At 45.1% G+C, this 17952-nt stretch overlaps 1 long non-coding RNA gene across 4 annotated transcripts in view; it reads left to right on the top strand.

The window, feature by feature from the left end:
- Positions 1–9653: 9653 nt before the first annotated feature.
- The window catches only part of LOC122897248, a 28075-nt gene continuing 19776 nt past the window's right edge, over positions 9654–17952 (top strand). The window contains exons 1-4 of one of the 4 annotated variants that reach the window (XR_006382502.1): positions 10610–10703; positions 11870–12014; positions 12322–12476; positions 13189–13303. This is a non-coding gene — a long non-coding RNA (uncharacterized LOC122897248). Of the gene's footprint in view, positions 9717–10598; positions 10704–11869; positions 12015–12321; positions 12477–13188; positions 13304–17952 lie in introns of those variants that run through there. The other 3 variants (XR_006382503.1, XR_006382504.1, XR_006382501.1) reach the window with 3 other exon arrangements.

The following is a 17952-nucleotide window of genomic DNA, read 5'->3' as shown; positions in this document are numbered from 1 at the left end:
TTCTGACAGGTATAAGAGAAGTTATCATGGTGGTTTTGGTTTGCATTTTACTGATGATTAATGATGTTGAGAATCTTTTCATGTGTCTATTAGCCACCTGTATGTCTTTGGGAAAATGTCAATTCGGGTCCTCTGCCAATTTTCAATTGGATTCTTTGTGGGGGGGGTTGTTTTTGTTTTTTGGGGGGGGGTTGTGTTGTTATATATGCTCTTTGTATATTTTGGCTATTAACCCCTTACCGGATATCTTTCCCCATTCAAGTATACAAATATCTTTCCTCATTCAGTAGATTGCCCTTTTTTGATGGTGTCCTTCACCATGCAAAAGTTTTTATTTTAGTGTAGTCCCAATAGTTTAATTTTGCTTTTGTTTTCCTTGCTTAAGGAGACAAATCTAGAAATTTATTTTTAAGGCTGATGCCCAAGAGAATACTGCCTATGTTTTTTAAAGGCATTTTATGGTTTCACGTCTCACATTTGGGTCTTTAACCCATTTTGAGTTTATTTTTGCGTATGATGTAAGAAAGTAGCCTGGTTTCATTGTTTTGCATGTAGTTGTCCAGGTTTCCCAACACCATGTATTGAAAAGATGATCTTTTACTTGTATATTTTTGCCCCCTTTGTTGTAGATTAATTGACCATATAAGTGCAGGTGTATTTCTGGGCTCCCTATTCTTTTCTGTCGATCTATGTGCCTCTTTTTTGTGCCAATGCCATACTGCTTTGGTTACTACAGCTTTGTGGTACGTCTTGAAGTCTTGGATTGGGATACCTCCAGCTTTGTTCTTTCTCAAGAACGCTTTGGCTATTTGGAGTATTTTGTGGTTCTATACAAGTTTTAGGATTCTTTGGTCTAATTCTGTGAAAAAATACTATTACTTTTTGACTGAGATTGCATTGAATCTGCAGATTGCTTTGGGTAGTATGAACATTTTGGCAATATCATTTCTTCCAATACATGAGCATGGTATATCCTTCCATTTATTTATGTCATTTTCTTTTTTTTTTAAGATTTCTTTGTTTTAGAAAGAGAGAGAGTGAGGAGGGGGAAGGACAGAGGGAGAGGGAGAGAGAGAATCCTCAAGTAGACTCCCCGCTGAGCACAGAGCCTGATGCAGAGCTCTATCCCAGGACCCTGAGATTATGATCTGAGCAGAAATCAAGAGCTGGCCACATAACTGACTGGGCCACCCAGGCACCCATGTTTATGTCATTTTCAATTTCTTTCATCAGTGTTTTATAGTTTTCAGAGTACGATCTTTCATTTCCTTGGTTAAATTTATTCTTAAGTATCTTCTTTTTGATGCAATTATAAATGGAATTGTTTTCCTATTTTCTCTTTCTGTTGCTTTGTTATTAGCATATAGAAATGCAATAGATTCCTGTACATGAATTTTGTATCCTGCAACTTTACTGAATTTTTTTATTCATTCTAATATTTTTCTGGTGAAGTCTTTAGTACTTTCTATATATAGTATCATGTCATCTGCAAAGTGACAGTTTTACTTCTTGAGCTTGTGACTTTTTTATTACAAGACAATATTATGTGGATAGCTATATACTAGTACATTTTTAAATTTTGTGAAATTCTCTGAAATGGACAATTCTCAAGATAAATACCAGTGGACCAAAATCTACTCAAGAAGAAAGAAAATTTAAATCACTAAGTCATGAAAGACAAAAAAAATCTTGAAGAGTTATTCCCTCAAAGGATGTCTAAATAGTTGTATGGTCACATTCTCGAATTCTCAAGGAATAGATTATTCCCATTCTAAATTTTTTTTGACAGATTGAAATCAGAAGTAGACAGAGAGGCAGGCAGAGAGAAGGGGAAGCAGGCTCCCCACTGAGCAGAGAGCCCGATGTGGGGCTCAATTCCAGGACTCCAAGATGAGGGCCTGAGCCAAAGGCTGAGACTTAACCCACTGAGCCACCCAGGTGCCCCTAAATTGTTTTAAATCATTGAAAAAGATGGGATTCTTCCAAATTCACTCTACAAAGGTAACATAATCATGATAGCAAAAACTAACAGAGAACCTCCAAATGGAAAACCAGTATCAATCTCATTTTCAATATAAATACAAAAGTGATAGAGAATATACTAAATATACTAAAGTAATATACCAAAAGAATAATAAACTAAAACCAAATAGTGTTTTTATCAGAAATGTAAGAATTGGGGCCCCTGGATGGCTCAGTCATTAAGCATCTGCCTTAGGCTCAGGTCATGATCCCAGGGTCCTGGGATTGATCAGGCTCCTTGCTCGAGGGAAGCCCATTTCTCCCTCTCCCACTCCCCGTCCTTGTGTTCCTTCTCTCTCTGTGTCAAATAAATACAATCTTAAAAAAAAAGAAATGTAAGAATGGCTTAATATTAGGGGGAAAGAAATTTTGTATATATATTTTTACAATATATATACAACTTTATGTATATATATAAAATTTTGTTTTTAATTGAAGTATAGTTGACATATTATTTTACTAATTATATTATTTTCAGGTGTACCACATGGTTATTTGACAATTATATAGGTTACAAAATGTCCATCACCACACAAAGTGATTACAATATAATTGACTATTGTACTTTTCATTCCTGTGACTGACTTATTTTATAACTGAAAGTTTGTACATCCTAATCCCCTTCACCTATTTCACCCGTCCTCCCCACCTTTCTCCCCTCTGGCAACACTAGTTCTCTGTGTTTATGAGTCTTTTTCTGTTGTTGTTGTTGTTGTTTGCTCATTTGTGTTGTTTTTTAGATTCCACATATAACTGAAGTCAGATTCAGTGGTATTTTTTTTAAAGATTTTTATTTATTTATTTGACAGAGACACAATCGAGAGAGGGAACACAAGCAGGGAGAGTGAGAGAGGGAGAAGCAGGCTTCCCGCCAAGCAAGGAGTCTCAAGTGGGGCTCGATTCCAGACCCTGGGATCAGGAACTGAGCCGAAGGCAGACTCTTAACAACTGAGTCACCCAGGCGCCCCAGATTCAGTGGCATTTAAACAACAGTGTCCAAGATAGTGACATGGGGAAATCTCTGCTGGGAGCTTCTACAGAGTCTGTGAGGGTGGGAAGGTGTGACTAAATGCATCAACACCATTCAAAGGGGTGACAATTACCAGTGGTTTTCCGGGGATTTCTGGAAGTTGTTAAAGGCCTTCATATTTTCTGTTCCCCTCTGAGACTTTGTACTATGAGTTACCACAGGTAACAGCAAAACACAAAAACAAACAAACAAAAAAATACAATTCCCTGAAATTTTTCTTTTTTTAAATTATTTTTTAAAATTTCAATTCCAGTATTGTTAACACACAGTTTTCCATTCATTTCAGGTGTACAACATAGTGATTCCACAAGTCTATACATTACCCAGTTCTCATGATGATAAATGTGCTCTTTAGTCCCCTCCTTGACACTATTTCAAGTGAAGCCAGTAAATTTGAAAACCGAGGTTTTGCTTTACTACATGCATGGATCTGTTCCTAATTAATACCAAAGACTTTCTATGAGCTAAGAGATAGACCAATACACACATGGGACACATCCAAACAGTACTGAAAAGGCTTTGAAAACAGAATTGCAGTTGGGGTGCCTGGGTGGCTCAGTTGGTTAAGCGTCTGCCTTCGGCTCAGGTCATGATCCCAGTGTTCTGGGATAGAGCCCTGCATCGGGCTCTCTGCTCTGCGGGAGTCTGCTTTTCCCTCTCATTCTCCTTCTGTGCTATCTCTCTCTTTCTCTCTCTCAAATAAATAAATAAATAAATAACCTTTAAAAAGATATATAACTGCAATCTATACCGAAGGCTGCTGGGAACAAGCAGCCTGACCCCAATCAGACCAATTGCTACTATGGGCTGACTCTGTCCCCGCAATGTTTATATGTTGAAACCATTAAGAGGTGGGGTCTTTGGGAGGTGCTGGGCTTAGATGATATATGAGGGTGGAGTCCCCCGGATGGGATTGGTGCTTTTATTGAAAAAAAAAAAAAAAGACCAGAGTGCTTATGCTCTACCTCTTCTCTCCCATTCTCCCACCCTCCAACATAGTTAAAGGAAAGTGTTTCAAATAGAAGGGAAATGGTAACAGAGGGATACTTAGAACATCAGGAATGAAGGAAAAGCGACTTAGTGAAATAGCTAGGTACAGATTCTATTCTCTTGAGCTCTTTAAGATGTGCATTGTGGTTGAAAGTAAAAATCAAAGCGTTGTCTGATAGGGTTTTTATGTATGTAGTTGTTGCATTCTGGATCCTAGCGGGACACCAATAGTGTGGCCAAGGATAAGGAAATTAGTATGGACTAGCCATCTAAACAGAAGCCAAGCACTCTTCTTCAAGACTATGAAAGAATGACCCTGCAGGTGATTCAGAGATCCTCAGGGCTGTCACTGCCACCACAGGCCCAGAGTGCTGTGCTCTGTGGCCCAGAGAAGTTTCAAAGGATGGGACTGCATGAGTGGGGCCACCTCAGAGAGTTTCATTGTGGGTAGCACCCGGTAGGGGTGACATTACCCCCCAAAGGGCCCACAGGGTGGATCACTGAGGCACAGAGGATTATTCTCCAGCTTTAGAGTTTCCTGTTGTTTGCCCTGTTGGGTTTGGGACCTACTTGGAACCACTACCCCTTTCTTCTTTCCTATTTTACCCTTTTGGAATGAGAATGTGTACTGTATGTCTGCCCCACCATTGTGTTTTGGAAGCACCTAACTTGTTCTGTTTCACAGGTTCACAGCTGGAGAGGAATTTGCCTCGGGAAGTATCATAGTTTGAGTCCCACCCATATCTGATTTAGATGATATTTACATGAGACTTTGAACTTAGACTTTAGAGTGATGCTGGAATGAGTTAAGACTTTGAGGGTTCTTGGGATGGAATGCATGTACTTTGCATGTGAGAAGGATGTGAACTTTGGAGGACCAGGGGCAGAATGCTACAGACTAAATGTTTGTGTGCCCTCAAAATGCATATGTTGAAACTAGTCCCCAGCATGATTCATTTGGTGGTGGAGCCTTTGGAAGGTAATTAGGTCACAAGGGTGAACCTGCCATGAATGGAATTAGTTCCCTTACAAAGGTGACCTCAGAGGGCTCCCTTGCCTCTTCTGCTATGTGAGGACACCATGAGAAGACTGCCTTCTATGAATGAGGAAATAAATCTCTCACCTGAGGAAGGATCTCTTGACCTTGGACTTCCCAGCCACCAGAACTATGAGAAATAAATTTCTGGGCTTTTAAAAAAGATTTTATTTATTTATTTGAGAGAGAGAATGAGAGAGAGAGAGAGCATGAGAAGGGGGAGGGTCAGAGGGAGAAGCAGACTCCCTGCTGAGCAGGGAGCCCGATGCAGGATTTGATCCCAGGACTCCAGGATCATGACCTGAGCCAAAGGCAGTCGCTTAACCAACTGAGCCACCCAGGCACCCCCAAATTTTTTTATAAGCCATCTAGTCTATGATATTCTGTTATAGCAGCCTGTTAAAAAACAAAAATTCAACCAACCGAGTTTGAAGATCTAACTAGCTTTATTAAGTGATTCATGCATGGGGAAACATCCCATCTAGCAAGTAGAGGGGAGCTCTGAGGAGTTGTACAAAATGGAAGTGTTTTTGGAAGGAGAGTCAAGAAAGTTATTAGCAAAAGAAAAGACAGGATTGTTCCAAGCAAGTTCACCTTCCCTTAGGTGGAAGGACAAGGGGTCTTTAGGTGAATTACCTCATCTTCCTTTGGGGGATGGAGAGGGTTCATGTGTCACTTTACCTTATTGCTACTGATCAGAAAATTCCTGGTTGACAGGTTAAGACTTATTCTGGGGGTAGTTTAAACTGCAATTAGATTAGATACTAAGCCCTGGCTTGTTGACTTGGCCTGGCCCAAGTGCTGGGTTTTTGTGTTGAACAAGCTTAAACTAGGGGGAAAAGCATGCAGCTCTTGTTCTCAGGGTTGTGAGTTCGAGCACCACATGGGGTGAAAAGATTACATAAATATTTTTTAAAAATCTAACTGATTAAAACACCAATCCAGGACAAACCTGGAAGGAGTTCAGACCTTGTTGGAGAAGGTGTGTTTCTACCACCAGAGAGCAGAAGAGTTGGCTGGTTTAGCCAGACTTGAGCTGGTCTGAGATTCCTAGACAAACAGGAGCAGAAGTGGAGGTACGGTGATCAGCAGCTTACCGTGTGGGCACGCAGTGGGAGTCTTGATGCTGAGGAGGAGAACAAAAGCAAAAGAAATGGAGAGAAATTTTCCCTACAATTTGCATCCCATTGATAAATACCAGAAACAGGCAGAGTATGACAATGGTCAAGGAGGTCCCAAATGCCTTCACATCAATGCTTTGCTACAGGCAAAAAGCCACCTTAGCTTGACAAGAGCCAGACCTCCAGGATCCAGTATGTCTTCTTTAACATCCAAAAATCCTTCTGGAAACTTCCTTGAGCTCTACACCCCTCCCCCCAACTTAAAAGTATTTAATGAATTGCTCCTCACAATCCCAGTGCAGCCCTTCCTGCCCACCATCCTGTCACCCTCCCCCACCCCCGTGCTTTAACACCTTTCTGCTCTGAAAATGTCTCAAGGATTCTTTCTCAACAGTCACTCTGGACAAATGGCCTTCAGAGCCCAGGTGCAATGTGCAGAGGGGGAACCTGCATACAACTGAACTACTCTTCCTGGTCACTTGTACAGCATATGGGTTTTGCAGGATCAAAGAATGTGGTGGGGGTGGGGGGATTGCAGAGTAGGAGATCTGTGCTGAGAGGGCAGGGGGCAGGTTTTTGCCAGGCTGAGGCTGCAAGGTCACACAGAGATGATGTTCTGGGCCTGTGACTTAGGTAGGTTCCACTGGATGTCCTCAAAACCCACAGGGAAGATTCCTTGGTTCCCCTACACCGGAAATTCTAGGAAGCTGCTTCCTCCTGACCTGTCACTCCGATGAGTGAGTGCCCTCCAAGGAGAAAGCTTAACATGCTCACTTCAAAGGAGGAATGCTTGAAGGAAATTGGCTGTTGATCATAAAGTCTATATTGAGGAGTGTGTTCACAGCTGGGATATAACAAATTGATAAGTGACACATAGATGTAAAACATATAGGGATAATAATACAAAGGAGAAAGCTTTCTACATTTCACATGAAGTTTTATTGTTTTTTAAGATTTTATTTATTTATATGCCAGAGAGAGAGAGAGAAAAGAGAGAACGCACAAGCAGGGGAGCAGCAGGCAGAGGGAGAAGCAGACTCCCCACTGGACAGGGAGCCAGATTCAAGGCTCAATCCCAGGACCCTTGGATCATGACTTGAGCCAAAGGCAGACACTTAACCAACTGAGCCACCCAGGTGTCTCTCAAATGAAGTTTTAAAATACGAATTCTAATGAGTTCCTGAAAAGTCAACATATATTTAAATCATAGATATGCCACTAAAAATATGTATTAAAAGGGATATAGCAAAAAATGTATTAAGCCAAATTAATGCTGAAAATATTTAGATAATTGAAAAGAAGGCAGGAGTAAGAGAGAAAAAACAGAAGAAACAATCAGAAAAGTAATAATAGGGGTGCCTGGGTGGCTCAGTGTTAACCACTGCCTTCTGCTCAGGTCATGATCTCAGTGTCCTGGGATCAAGGGGCTCCCCGCTCAGCGGCGAGTCTGCTTCTGCCCCAGGCCCTGCTTGCGCTCTCTCTCTCTCTCTCTCTCTCTCTCAAATAAATGAAATCTTTAATAAAAAAAGCAAAGTAATAATAAATTATGACATAAATCCAAATATTAATAATTACATCCAATATAAATATCCTACAAATTTTAGTATTATTTGTTATAATTCTGTGGAAAATGCTGTTAGTATTTTCATAGAGATTACATTAAATCTGCAGATTGCTTTCTGTAGTATAGACATTTTAACAATATTTATTCTTCCAATCCGTGAACATGGAACATCGGTCCGTTTGTTTGTGTTATGAGGAAGAGAAGGCAAGCTGAGGGCAAAGCTGAAGCTAACAACCCCCCCACCCCGCCCCATGTGGGATGTGTGTCACATTCCTCAGGCACTCCTGGCTGCCTGAGAACAAAGGAAAGAGAAAACCAAATGGTTAACTGATGGAAAGCACAGTCATGGAGGGCAAGAGTCTCTATCAGTTTGCAACTGTCTTAATGATTTACAAGGGAAAAAAAAAGCAATCTCTAGAAACCTGTAGACTCAATTTCTCGGAGCCCTATCATCACCCTCCTCTCCATAGGATAGAAAATCTTATATAATCAGTTGATCCTCACAACCCCAGTGCAGCCCGTTCTGCCCACGGCTCCTGTCCCCATGCTTTAATATAACCACCTTTTTGCACCAAAGATGCCTCAAGAATTCTTTCTTGGCCATCGGGTCCGGACCCCACAACTCCAAACCACACCATCAGGGTGGAAGAATGTTGTACCTATGTTCTAATAGACTCCCTGAGATCTTTTTAAAAAATTTTTATTTATTTATTTGAGAGAGAGAACATGAGAGGGGAGAAGGTCAGAGGGAGAAGCAGACTGCCCCCAGAGCTGGGAGCCCAATGCTGGACTAGACCCGGGACTCAAGGATCATGACCTGAGCGGAAGGCTGTTGCTTAACCAACTGAGAGCTACCCAGGCAACAGATTCTCTGAGATGTGGAACATTACTAAAAAAAAATCAGAGAAACAAACAAGCAAATCAATATATTTGGTATTTTTGCTAGTGCCCCAACATCTGATTCTGCATGCTCTTCAGATTAAAAATGGGATCTGCTCTTTTCGTTTAACTTGGCTAATCTTGGCTGCTGACTTACAAGTGGACTACACATTCTATCATCATTCTGACAGTATTTGTCTATATTACAGGGTTCAAATGTGGGCCCTCCAGTGTCTTGAATACTGGTATGCAGCCACTGTCCTGTCTGAGGATCCAGCACTAAGCTGCTGTTGAAGCAATGTGAAGAATGTACATTTATGCAACCACGAACTGTGTTCTCCAAACCATCATTAGATGAGTGGAAGCCAGACAATGGTTATGATCTGAATTTCACAGAATAATGTTCTATGGTTGACCTCACCTGTCCTCAGCTAGAAAGAAGAGTAAAAGAGTGAAAATCAGCTCAGAGTGAGAAAGAAAAAAAGCAGCTTTGCTATTAATTGGGCTGAGGTGACAGGCACAGATAAAGACAAACGTGAAATTAACAGGAAATACTGTTTCTCCCAAAGTCATACAGCATCTGTAAAATACCAAAAAGAGACCATCTTCTCGTTACTACTGCTTTCTTGCCAATGACCCTAGACCCACTTTACCATTTACATCTATTACTATTTTCATCTGTTACATCCAATTCATCTGTTACTTCCAACTGCTAAGATGCCCCTGCTATTACATACATAGCGGTGCACCCATGTCCCCATCCTTCACATACTCCAGCTTCATTCCTGCCTTGAATCCACCTGTGCGTCCCACGTCTCCACCGTCGTCTGAAATCCACTAAATCCCGCCCCGCTGCTATGCACGCTCCCCATAGGACCCAGACGCAGCTCTCACAGTCCCCATTGGTCCTATCCTCACTTGAACACCAATCTAGAATCCTCCACCATCCATCCAGTTCTATAGAGCACAGCCCTTCTCTTCTCATTGGCCAGTTTGGTTCCACTCAGGTTCGCCCCATCCACAGAGGGGTGGTAAAGGCAGTGCTCCGGGGTACTGGGGCAGCGGGAGTCTCAGGTACGAGTCTATTCTCGGGACTAGGAAGGTTACAACTTGGGCGATCTTTCTACGCGCAGAGCGAGACATTCCAAGCGATGGGCGAAATTCCAAGCGATTTTTGCACGGGTGGGCGAAACCCGTGGGGCATTCTACAGGGGAGGGGCGGGGTCAGCGGGACGTATTACGTGAGAGGCGGGGTGTGTGAGGTGGTCCGCGTTGGGGGCGGAGCGAACATGACGTTATACGTGGTGGGAGGGACGTGTGAAGGCGTTCCACGTGTGGGCGGGGCAGGTGGAATGTTCTACGCGGTGGGAGGGACACGTGGGCTGTTCTACGTAGAGGGCGGGGTGTGGGGGGCGTTCTACGTGCGGGCGGAGCGAGCGTGGCGGTCTATGTGCAGGGAGGGGGCGTGGGGGCGGTCTAACGTAGTGGGCGGGGCTGCAGAGGTCGTTCTACGTGTGGGCGGGGAGAGTGGCGCGCCCTACGTGGTGGGCGGGACATGTGGGTGGTTCTACGTAGGGGGCGGGGTGGGGGGGGAATGCTCAGCGTATGGGCGGAGCCAGCGGGGCGTTCTACGCGGGGGCAGGGCCAGAGGGACGTTCTACGTGTAGGGCGGGGCGAGAGCCCCGGTCTAACGTGGTGGGCGGGGCATGTGGGTGGTTCTAAATGGAGGGCGGGGTGAGGGGGCGGGAGTTACATGGGGGCGAGGCGAGAGGGGCGTTTTTTTACCTGGAAGGCGGGGCGCGTGGGGCGGTCTAACGTAGTGGGCAGGACATGTGAAGGCATTGTACGTGTGGGCGGGACGAGTGGCACGCTCTACGTGGTGGGCAGGGCCTGTGCGTTCTACGCTGAGGCTGGAGTGTGGGGCGTTCTACGTGAGGGCGGGATGAGTGGGGCGGTCCAACGTGGTAGGCGAGGCATGGGCGCACTTCTTGGAGAGCGGGACGTGAGGTGCTGGCGTTTACATGGAGGGCGGGCATTTAGGAGAGATGTATTTGGAAGAAGGTTGGTTCAGAGAGTCCTACGTAAGGGGCGGGGAGTCCAGGGGCATTATAATGGGGGTGGAGCCTTCAGAGGCACCCCACATGCCCCTACCACTACGGTTTCTCAAAACCCACCAGACGGGTGAGGGAGCCTTCCAGAGCAAGGGATGATCTTGGGCGCCCTTGTGAGCGTCTCTTTCGGGACGAGAGCTGCGTCCACTTGCGGGGTGGCTGCGGCCTTTGAGCTTGAACTGCGAACACTGAATCTCTGAAGTTCATGGTTTGCCTAAACTTGGCCATTTCGTTTTCTTTTCCTATCCATGCCTCAGTTTCTTCAATTACGACATTAAAATGAAGATGGTAGCTGTAGCTACCTCCTGACTGGTGCAGAGCGTTCCAGCCTAGGCTGTGATGGGTTTTCTAGAGCAAGAAAGGGGCATCCTGATTAGGGGGATATATTCGAGTGCTAACAGAAATAATATATACGGTTAACATTCAGCCCTCAGGTGCTAGCACTGTGCTAAGTGCTTTACTTTCTTCAGCTTTTTTTAATCTGCTAGGAAGGTACCGAATACTATCATTATCCATCCGCATTTTATCAGTCCAAGGAGGACAGTGCATGACACATTCTTCCAGGTGCTGGGCCTCTCTGCTGAGCTTTAAACCCTCCTATGTGACATCCTCTTGCTTGTGAATCCTGTGCTCTCCCGGCACTCTTGGGATGGCGGAATGCTCTCGCAAGGGATGGACTTGCCTTGACACTATGGTGGTTCCTACAGCTGTGAAGGCAGTTGCCGGGCTGTGGGGACCATACAAGAACAAGACCCACCTGAATTACAAGGTCAACCAGACCTGGTGGTACTCCCATAATACAGTAAGGTCACAATACATCGGCCCCTCCCAGACCCAGCTCACACCCACCACACACCATACAGTGAGTGCTCTGTGGACCTCTAACATTTACCCATGTTACTTCATTTTTCTGACCTGTCCTGGATACAGAAACTGGATCCACTGAGCACTCCCCCTAAAACTGAATCAATTTTTTCACCAACTTTGTTTTACTTGATTTTGGACTTGCCCAAAGTCCAAACTTGGGGTGGGATCTGGGGTCCAGTCAAGTCAATTCACCTCTACAAACAAAGTCAGTTCCCTGCTGCCAGCCACCCCCTACCCTTGCCTTCCTAGGACCTGGTGTCTGCCATGTCTTGTGCCCCTCCTGGATTCCGCTAGCCATCTGGGCTAGATTTTCTCCTCAATGGGTCTGTGCCCACCCTGCTGCTTTCCAGAAATCTGTTGTGCTTTGAAGACTTCTATTCCTTTTGCCCATATGGTGAGTTTATACATTAAAAAGAGCTTTCATTTACAGTTATTATTTTTGTGTCTTCGGAAAAAACGGATTTAAATGCTTGTGGTCAGTCCTCCATATTTAATTGGAAAAGTCATATCATGTTCTCATACTTTAGAAGTCTCTAGGTATCTTAATTATGTTTCTGTTCTCGTTCCTGCTTCTGTTTGTTTTCATCTTAATTTTATCTTAATCTAATTTGAGGCGTCTGTAGACTCTTTTTTCCTTTTTGTGGTGTTTTGGTTTTGAGACAGAAAACTAAATACCTATTATCTTATACCCTCTGTTCCAGATTCTTCATTCCCAGGTGTTTGTAGTTACCTACCACATTCATCCAGCATCTGTACCCTGTCCCTCCTGATGTGACCACCTGGAAATGCCTTTTCCCAAGCAGCCTGGGGGACACGATGTACCTTTCAAAACCGCTTTTCCATGGCTACACAGCATGTAAGTGTCGAGGTTTCCTGGTATTGCAAGGCTGCAGGGTGCTTGTCTCATGGAGTCCAAGAATGAATCTTGCAGATAAAAGGGTAAAGTGAAGTGAAAGATTATTAAGTGAAGGTGAGAACAGGAAGGAAAGAAAAAAAAAAAGCTCTTTAGAGTGAGAGGGGTCCGGAATGGGTTGCTACTGAGGGCTTTTATGGAGGGTAGTTTATAGAAAACTGACCAGGGAACTTGGTAACATACCTTGTCTATAACATTTAAGACAAACCAGGTGGATTTGTTAGGCTCCTTCCTCTCTGGTTAATATCTTGTCTGTAACATTTCTCCACATCTGGGATTTCTGTGAGCCCCTCCCTGTCTCTCCCTACCTAGCCTCACCTCTCCCTTACTCTCTGGCTATAAACCCCTCCAGGAAGGGAAATCTCTGAGGGGTGATTTGGGGGAGGATTGGAGAAGCCAGATGTAGATCTTCATTGGGTGCTGTCAGGAAGCAGGGCTATCGGAAACCTATATGGTGGAGGGAATGAAGAGAAACTGCAACTAATTGGTAGAGAAGCATGAGTCACTCATATGAAGTAACAAAGGTGGGGGGTTGATCATTTTGGGGGTTTGGGCAAGATTCAGGTCTTTGTTGTCAGCCATGATGAGAGATTTTGTCTTGATCCGTCACAGTCCTAGAGGGACTTGGTCTGTCTGCAAAATTGTTCTGGTTCAGCAGGTGAACACCAAGGCCCAGCTGTGTCCAGCCAGCTTCCTGGCCTCAGGGGCTGCCCTGTTCTCACCAGCATCCCAGAATTTCCTTCCTGTCTACCACCAGTAAACGCACCCCCCCAAAGGTAACCATTACCCTGAGTTCTCTTAGGTTAAATTAGTTGTGTCTGTAAAATGGTATCACGTGGTATATTCTCTTTGCCCTCAGCATTCCAGCCAGCATTATCTTTCTAAGATTCACCCACATTGTTGCATCTGCCTGTAGTTTATATCCATTACTTTCAAGTATGCCATTCTATAGACGTACCACAGGACCTCATCCATTCTGCTGCGGATTGACCTTTTCTCTTACTTGAGGTGTAATTGACATCACATTATGTCAGTCTCAGGTGTACGGCGTAATGATTTGACTCTGGCCTACATTGCGAAATGATCACAGTAAGTCTAGTTACCATCTGTTTCCATCCATAGTTGCAAAAAGTTCTCGTGATGAAAACTTTCCAGATCTACTCTTCTGGCAACTTTCAAATATGAATTCATGATGTTTTTCGGATACGAGCCCCTTAATGAACCCATGCTTTGCAAATATTTTCTCCCATTCAGTAGGTTGCCTTTTCATTTTGTTGATGGTTTCCTTTGCTGTGCGGAAGCATTTTAGTGTGATGTCCCACTTGTTTGGTTTTGCTTTTGTTGTCTGGTCTTTTGGTATCAGGCATGGGGGTGGTCACACTGAGTTCTGTTTGCTTGTGAGCTATGCATACCTGTGAGACCTACTGATCTCCAGTCCATTTGGTGGTATGGAAATGGGGTCAGGTTCAAAGTTAACTGGATTCTTCTGCCCTCATTTATCCCCCTCAAAAAAACACATTTTTTTGGTTGGGCCAGAGATTATCAAAGTGGGAAAACCCCAGTGCGGGAAGGTACAGTTCAGGAGAGTCAGGACCCCGGGTTCATCTGCCCCTCCGCACCAAGGAATTCTTCTAAAGTGAAACCCTGAAGGTCCTAGGGTGTGAGGACACAAATCCCGTCACAGAGGGCCTGCACAAAAGAAACCAACTGCTCTTTACAAATGGCTAGCTCAAATTTTACTCTGTTTGTTCTAGAGGGCAACGGTTACTTGGGTGGACTGTATGGAGAAGTTATTTTATTTAAAATGTTTATACCCCCAGAAAATGCTTCTCGTGTAATATAGGCTTGGCAGAGACAGAAACCAAGGGTATGCCATCAGTACCAGATATACTTTCTGCAGCCAACATTAGGCTGGAGGGGACAGTGTCAGAACCCCTAAAGGACCCCAACAATGTCTATCCCACTCATACCAAAAAAAAAGCAAAAAGAAAAAGAGGCAGATTTTTTTTAAAGGTTTTATTTATTTATTTGAGAGAGCGAGCAAGCGAACGAACGAGAAAGAGAGAGAGAATGAGTTGCGGGGAGTGGCAGAGGGAGAGAAAAGGAGAGAAGCAGATTCCCTGCTGAGCAAGGAGCCCAGCGCAGGACTCCATCCCAGGACACAATCTGAGCTTAAGGCAGACACTTAAGTGACTGAGCCACGCAGGTGCCCCAAGAACAAGATTTTTTTTAATTAACTACACATCAGAACTGTTCAAAGTACACCAGTAGAAGCCTTTCATCTGTTCAGCACCTGTTTTGCCTCGTGCTAAGTATAGACCCACGTCCTGAACAGTGAGCTCTGCATTCTCTTACACTGGGTCCGGGTCTTTCATCACCTCCTCTCCCTCAACCGCCCTGGGCATCTTGACGCAGGCCAGGCCAGAGTGACAGCATTTCCTGCTCCATTCTGCTCTTCCTCACCTAGGCCCATCTGCTTCTCAGCTGGTAAATGGAAATTTCTGCCTGAGGCTTACACCAAGTCAAAGTCTCTGAAGCTTTCCCTGAAAAGAGATGGCTATTCTCTATGCAGAGAGTGGGGGAGTAAGGGGGATCACCCAGCCGGAGGTCAGGGGGGCCCAGAAGAGCCTCCCCCCTCAATTTAAGTCTTTTCTGTGCTGGGCAGAGTAGTTGCAGCAATGGTTGCAGACAGACAGACACTGCACACAGGAAGGACTGAGGGGTCACTCTTCCAAGAGGGTGTGGGCAGAGGTTTCCCAGACTTAGGGGGAGGGCAGGGCTGGATGACCCTTAGAGAATGGGCCCCAAGAGGCCCTCTGGGTGAAGGGAGCTGACAAGGGTGCTCCTCCACCCTCAGCATCAGAGAGAGCCTTGACCATGACCTGGAGGCCAGGCGGAAGCTAGCTGGGTTCTTCCATAAGGGTTCTGAGCATGTCCCATCTTCCTGGCCAAGGCCAGTGTGTGGAAGACTTTGGGCTCTGCCTTCCTGTGGACAGGAGACACAAAGTGGCATCACTGGGTTCTAGGGTCAAGGTGATGGCCTTTTGGTTTGGGTGAGATGGAGAGGGGAGGTGGTAAGAGGAAGTGTCCTGAGTCCTTGTCATGTTCTAGACGGGCATAGTCAGGGACCCGTGCACTGTCTCACACACACAGGTGTCTCAAAGGGCCTGCAGGGAAGAGGGAAATGCTTTGTAGTGCCCTGGGTGAATTTCAGGGCAGTAGCCGTCCTAGCAGGTTGGGGTTCATGAAGATGACCTGGGTGACCCACTCAGCTGCAACAGCTTTGTCTTTAGAATGATGCTAAGCTGCTTATCTTATAGACACAGAACTGCAGAGAGTGTGAAGTAAGATAGGGTCACTAAAAGTGTAGGAACAAGGTACCGAGATCATGGGCAAGTAAGGGGATCATCTTCAATAAAGAGAACCTAGTCGAATTGGAAAGATGCCATAAATATTGCTCAAAAATACAGCTCTAATTCCTAATGATCCCGTACCCCAAAGGAACTAACCAGTTAATTTTCCTTTTATTTACAAGTAATTTCAAACTTTGAGATGATTTCCATAAACAATACAGAGAACCCCTTTATGCTCCATGGTTGTTAGTATTTTGACACATTTGCTTTAATATTCTTCTCTCTCTCCTTCCCTGTCTATACACGTTCATATGTATTTTGTACGTATTTTTTTCAAACCATTTGAGAGTTTAGAGAGGAAATTAGGACACAGATGTACACAGAGGGAAGACCATGGGAAGGCACTGGGAGACGGCAGCCATCTACAAGCCAAGGAGTGAGGCCTCAGAATGAAACCAGACCTCTTGGGTCTTCTTGGCCTCCAGAACTGTGAGGAAATCAATCTCTGCTGGAGCCACTCAGCCCGTGGTACCTCATTATTGTGTCCCAAGCAAAGCAATATCCCTGATTTGTGTGACCTCAACCCTCTTGAAGGTTCTACCCACTTTTAAAACAGCCCTCTGTTTGGATCTGTGTGGTGTTTTCTCCTGATTGGTTTCAGATTCTATACCTTTGGTAGGAATGTCACAGAAGTGAGGCCCTGTCCTTCTCCGGGCCTCCTATCTAGAGGCATCGTTTCCTCTCTTGATTTCTGTTTCTCCCCAAGGTGTAACACAGACTTGTTCTAGGGTAGGAACCCTACCTAACTCCCCCATGCCCCAACCCCAGAGCAGTGTTTCTAGGAAAGCAATGAGAAATCCCCATCTGTGTTTTCCACACTGCCCAGTGTTGATCACCAGAGTGGACAGGAATGTGTGGTTACAAACTGTGCCCTCTGAGGATGTGGCTGTCCCTCTGGCTGGAGGAACCTTGCTGTTTCTCAGGAGCCCTGTGCTGGTGTCCATGGGTGAGGCTGGCTCCCCTGTGCACCTGGGTAGTGCAGGTTGGTGTTTTCCATTCAGAGCTTTTACTTCTTGGTTTCTGAGAGCTGGGAGATGGCTCCGGTGACTAAAACATTTGACACTTGAAGTAGGGATATTTACCTCACAGGACTTTGGGGAGGATTCAACAAACTTCTTGGTAGAAAGCCCCTAGCACAGGGCATCATGAAACATAGTAGAGGCTGTGTGGGCCTTGGCTATTATTAGTATTGTTATTTCTATTACCACATGCCTAGCCCTATCCACCCCCCAGTCAGAATGCCCCATTCTCGCCCTGGAAACCCCCATAGGCTCCTCAGGATGCTTACAACCTTGTTCTGAATGTTCTGCTTCCTACCATATTCCAGTAATAATCATAATCCCTGGTATTTATTTAATTTTAAGTAAAGCATGGAGCCCCCTCTGGGGCTTGAACTCATGGGCACAAGATCAAGACCTGAGCTGAGATCGAGAGTCAGACGTTTCAACTGACTAATATTGGCACCCCAGTGATACTGTCAGTGCCATGATAATGCTTGGTATTTATAATCCTCACAGCCATCCCACATCATGTGTGTGTGATCACCCTTGCCTACTCAAAAATTAGAAAATGGAGTCTCAAAAAGGCCTAGGAATAAGGTGTTCAGGTGTTCCCCTGTCACAAGCATCTGAGGTAGGATTCAGAGATTTCCATGGGTGACTGGAGCCCTAAAGCTGGACCTAATAGCTAGGCCACTATGCAGCATGCTTGCTCTCTCAATGACACAATCCCCCACTGCACTTTTGGCACCAGTGTTTTGGGTGGAGGGTGATAACAGAAGAGGACAGATCCGTGAATACTTAGCCCCGACTCTGCTCTGCCCCAAGCAACATTCCCCAGGGCAAAAATTGGGAGTGGGTCCATCAAGATGGTGTGAGGTGCAGTTTCTGCCCCTCCCAGCCCTGGAAATGGGCTAGCCACTGAGACCTTCCCACCCTGGGCCTGGGGAATGATGGAGAAGCAGGAGAACCAGCTGGGGGGGGGGGTGGGCCCGAACTGACATAGCC

The sequence above is a fragment of the Neovison vison genome, chromosome X (assembly GCF_020171115.1).
Source record: "Neovison vison isolate M4711 chromosome X, ASM_NN_V1, whole genome shotgun sequence".
Classification (NCBI taxonomy): Eukaryota; Metazoa; Chordata; class Mammalia; order Carnivora; family Mustelidae; genus Neogale; species Neogale vison.
The sequence above is the reverse complement of the archived record's forward strand: the minus strand, read 5'-3'. Positions and strand labels throughout refer to the sequence as shown.